Source organism: Muntiacus reevesi, chromosome 5 (assembly GCF_963930625.1).
Source record: "Muntiacus reevesi chromosome 5, mMunRee1.1, whole genome shotgun sequence".
Classification (NCBI taxonomy): Eukaryota; Metazoa; Chordata; class Mammalia; order Artiodactyla; family Cervidae; genus Muntiacus; species Muntiacus reevesi.
The window spans coordinates 121,494,524-121,499,532 of record NC_089253.1 but is presented as its reverse complement, the minus strand read 5'-3'; positions in this window follow the sequence as shown (position 1 = coordinate 121,499,532).

Below are 5,009 nucleotides of genomic sequence, written 5' to 3'. Positions count from 1 at the left end.
CCCCTCTTCCTCTCACCCGATGAAGGCGGGCACACGCGCGTGCACACCCACTCACACACCCACGAGATACATGCTCCGGCCTAGGGAACAGGGTACGAGAGAGAACCTGGCGGGGAACTCACCTGCCTCCAGAGCGGTGCCGTTCAGCATTCTGCGAGCGGGGGTGGCTCACGCCGCGATGGTGGCTGCACCGCAGAGAACCCGCGCGTCAGCTCCGAGGTGCGGCCCGGGGCCCCGCGCGCCTCCCCCCACCCGGCAGGCGCGTCCCAGTCGTTCCTCCAGCCGAGGCCTCGGGGGCCGAGCGGCCTCCGGGGAAGCCAGGCCGCCTCCGGTAGGTGCCCGGGGCGCTCCTGAGCGCCCGGAGGTCGGGAGCACACGGGGGGCGGAAAACTGCTCGGACCAGACAACCCCAATGGAAATCTTACCTTGAGGTCCAGACGTTCCCTCCAAGAAGCCAGTCCGGGGCGAAGGAGGGCGGGCGGCGGGCGGCCAGAGGTGCGAGCCAGTCCCCAGAATCTCGCCAACGGGTTCTCTGTAAATCCAAATAAATAAATAATCAGGTGGTTGGTGGGTGGGTCTCTCTGTGTTTCTCCCCTTCTCCTCTCCTCTCCCGCTCTGTCGGAATTGACCCGAATCCCTCACCTCTGACCCGCAGCTCGCTCCACCTGTCTTTTATTTCTATTTATGCTTCCAGATCGGGAGGAGGAGGAGAAGGGGTGGGCAGAGGGCAGAGGCGCGGGCCAGGACCGGGCGACAGGCTCTGAGGCTGCGTCCAGCCCTCCCAGCCTCTCAGCAATCAGGGGAGGTGTTAATGGAGGAGACGGCCGGGAGGGACCCTCATAAAGCCGGGAGCCCTTCGAGGACTAGCGTCCCGCGGCGCGCCCAGCCCGCCCCCCCCCACCCCCCACCCCCCGCCGGTCCGCTTTGGCCTTCCCGGAGATGCTGGCACCTCAGAGATGCTGTCTCTGCCAGCTGGTGCCCGCATCGACGGCGAACGGGCGGGAGCGCCTGGAGGGGCGCCGGGGGCTGAGCCACGGATTGCCCGCCCGCCGCACCCCCTCCTTTCCTCTCGGCGCTCCGGGGCCGGGCGCCCGCAACCCATCCCTGCGCGGTGCGCTCTGCGCCGGAGGGTGGCCTTCTCCGCCAGATCAGCGCGCCGGCCCCAGGTATCCCTGCAGCCCGGCTCCGGCTAGGAGGCGGGGACGGCGATCCATCCGGAGAAAACCAACTCAGAGCCTGGGAGACGAGCGTTCTCCAGCACAGACTCCGATCCCTGGGAAGGGGCGGGTGCCAGGGTACCTGGAGGGTCTCGGCTTCCCGAGAGGCTGCGTCGCCCCCAGCAACCCCGGACGCAGTCAGGCGGCGAGGAAACGGACGGAGAACCGGGAAGCCTGGCTTCTGCCCAATTATTTACCCAGTCTCCCCACCCGGGCTCCCCTCGCTCTCAGAGGTGGGGGCGGGGATCACGCAGAGGTGGCTGTGCGGATGGGGAAGGGGTAGGAGCGGCGAGACCGGCGGCCCCCGGATGCGGTCCCGGCAGCGCCGCCGCCCTGCCCACTACCTCTGCCTCCCTCCCTGGCGACCGCGCGCGGGTCCAGCGTGCAGGACACGGGGGGCTCCGCGCGCCCGCGAGCCGCCGGCGACCACGGCCCGGGATTGGGGGCACGTGGCGCTGGGCACAAGGGTGTACCCCCCTCTTCTCGCCCTCCCCGCAAGCTCCGCCACACACTTCAGCGCTGGCAAGGGATCCGGCGGGAGCCGCGAATCAAAGCCCTCTGGCTTAGCCTCTCCGCGCCGAGTCCCGGAGTGCAGCTCGGAGCCCCCGGTGGAGTTCTTCTTCCTCTTAGACCCTTGGCTGCCCCAGACGGTCCCATCAGCCAACCAGTCCTACTAGTTGATCTAAGTTTCCCTCGTCGCCCCCCACCCCTCCCTTTTCCCCTTCCCAACCCGTCCTCCTTAGCTCTTTCTCCCCGGAGAACGCCCCCATCTCCGCTTGTTTCCCCAGCCTCCCGGGGTCCGCTCCCCCGCTCCCTGGCGAGGCCATCGAATTGGATGGACGGCGACCCCGACCCGAAAACGTTCAGGTCCTCCCACTCGTCGAGGTCCAAAGCAGCGGGCTTTATTTAATCTCTTTGGGGTCACGAACCGTTTTAGGTTATTTTATTTTAAAAAATGCATTTTTACACACACACACACACACAGAGAGGCAGGCAGAGACGCGCGCACGGAAGCTCACGCTTCAGAAGGCAGATTTCGGATGGAAAGATGTGACCGCCAGGAATCTTCCAGTCCATCCCCACCCCCACCCCCGCCGGGCAAAATGCACCCCGCGGGTCTGGGTAGGCTGCTCGTCCCGGTGACCACCCGCCTCCGGCAAGGGACAGTTGCGAGTTCTCCCACGACTTTTTCTCGGGAATCAAGCTCTTCCAGAGGCGCGCACCCCCCATGCACCCCACCCCAATACAAACTTAACCGACTTTCTCTTTTTTCCTGAGGGAGGAGATAGTTTGGGCGTCCAGAAGTACCTTTTAATCGTTGCAGGGCAGTGAAGGCTACCAATAGCAGCGAGTTTTAATCCTCCATCACGGGCAGACGTCCCCTCCACAACTCAAGCCCTTGCTCCAATGAAGAGAAGATAAAAAGGCAGGTGTTCCCACGCAGTGGAGGCGCGGGGGGCGGGGGGCGTTCCTTCGGGGGTCCGCGAGGCCTCAGAGAGCTCAGGAAAGGCGACAAGCCCATGGCCGTTGGCCAGGTCGTGGGCTCCCTTCTCCAACAGACTTGTCCGAAGACCCCCGCTGGCGTCCGGCGGTGGAACCCGGCGCGCCGGATACCCCCGAGACACCGCGCACCGCTCCCGGGGAGCACCCCCCTTTCTCGGGCCCCTTCTGGTCCAAACACAACCAGAACGGTGTGGGAGCCCCAAGTTGCACGGGGTTGGAGGGGCGGTAAATAAAAGCCCTTCCCTTCCTGGCTCTGCAAAATCGATGGGGTCGGTGTGGCTTTTGAAGAGCAGGGAGTGTGCTAGCAATCCACCTGCTGGGCGAACGGCCCTGGCCAGGGCCGGGCCTTCCCGGGAGAGAGGACCCTCCGCCCCGCTAAACCCCGCGTGAGGACCCCTGCTTCCCCCGGGTCTTTCCGTATTAGAAACAATCTAGAAATCAATCTCCCTTGATTTATGGTGCCCGCCTCGCGGCGGCAGGAGCCTCCAGAAGTAGCCCTAGAGTTGATTTAAACCGGGAAGTCTATTTCTCAGGCATCCACATGTGTTTGTACACACAAGCCCAATAAGAGACCTGACTTTTTACTTTACAATGTGCGAATACAATATAGCTGGAAGCTCTCACGGCGAGGCCCATTTATGTGGCCGTATTGTGTTTAATGTGGGAGCACCCGCCGCTGCCAGCCCTCCCGGGGGGCTTCACCAGCCTCTCCCCCAGAACGGCGGCGGAGAACTTGAGACCTTGATTCGCGAGCTCCAGAGGCAGGAAAGAGTCAGAGCGCCCCCATTCCCGCCCCCAGCCCACCCCAACCCCACCCCAGCGGCGGCTCCTTGGCTGTGGTTGTGGGGAAGGCTTTAGAAGTTATGGCAGGAAGAGTCACAGAGGCCTCCCGCGATGGACATCCTACTTTGGGCCGGGTCCCCGCTGCAGGAGGTGAGTAGGAAGGAGGAACTGGCGCGCGTCCAGGAGGCAGCATCCGGACCTTCTTCCCACCTTCCAAGGCGCTCTCTAGAACACTGTCTAAACAAGGCGGGGCGGGGCGGGGCAGAACTCAAAGTGAACTTGCTTTCCTCTTCCTCTCGTTTCTCCAGAAAAAAATGGCCTTTTAGAGTCCGTTTCCCTCTCTTTTTAACTCTTGGGACTGCTAAAGAAAGCCCCATCCAGCCCCCACCCAGAAGATGGCTTTGGTAATCTTCAAATCTACCTGGAAACCTGGAGCTAGCCACTGCTCCTTGACCTAAGAACGGAAAGGAAATTGGCTGCCAGGAGTCCACAGACCTTCCTGGAAAGACTGTCACAATGCTGATCTGTTCTCTGCTTCTCCTCCAAAGAGCTCCTGGAGAGAGCAATCCCAGGCCACAGACACAGACACTACTCTTTCCGCCCAAGGAGGATGCTAAGGCCCAAGGGACAGGGCTGTTCTGGGAACCTCAGGGAGAGCATCAGAAACGCAGGGGCACCAAAACTGCCCACAGCTTTGGGAGACGATTTAATACTTGACATAAAATGAATACTGGAAGTCATGGCGTCTTAGAGACTTAATGGTGTTTTCTTTTTTTTCATTCCTTTTAAAGTTTAGAAGGGCTTTTGTTTTGAATAGAATATGGGAGAAGGCATCAGACATTTTTGTTGCTTAAGCTTTGTAGAAATCTTTGGAGGGGGTGACCTTCACTGGGGCCACAGGCAGAGATTAAGGCAGACCTCAGAGATGTTGGAGAACCTTTCAGATTCTGCTGGGAGTAAAAGCTGAGGGTCAGCCCTGGGTAAAGCCAGTCTGCCATCTCACCAATCAGCTTCCCCTGGCCAGGAAAAGGTTTCCTGAGGACTGCCCTGGTCAGAGGGAAGCCGGGGAAGTGTGGAGAGGGTGGTCCCCGGGCGGTCCTAGAAGCCCAGGGTCTTCACAGAAGTGGACTGAAATGGGTGTAAAGCTAATAAACACCCTAAGACAGATCAGCCTGCGGAGTGCCATCAGAGGTAGAGGGGTAAAATGTGGGAGAGAGGAAAAACAATTGTTTAGGCGAGGCGTCTTCAGTGGCCTGACCCCCAAGTCGGAATGATTTAAAGTTTTTATTAGGGGAACAGATGGAACATGAGCACGCTTCTTGCTGGGGAATAGCACTTCTTGAGCACTCATATACATCAACCTCCTCACAGCTCAAGATGTAAATAAAAGGCAGGATGGAGTCAGACTCTTCTATCTGCCAGCAACTTCCCTTGGGTTGCTAGCACTGAAAAGAAAAGAGTAGGAAAAGTGGGGCTATAAAAAAAAAAAATCAAGAGCTACTAATG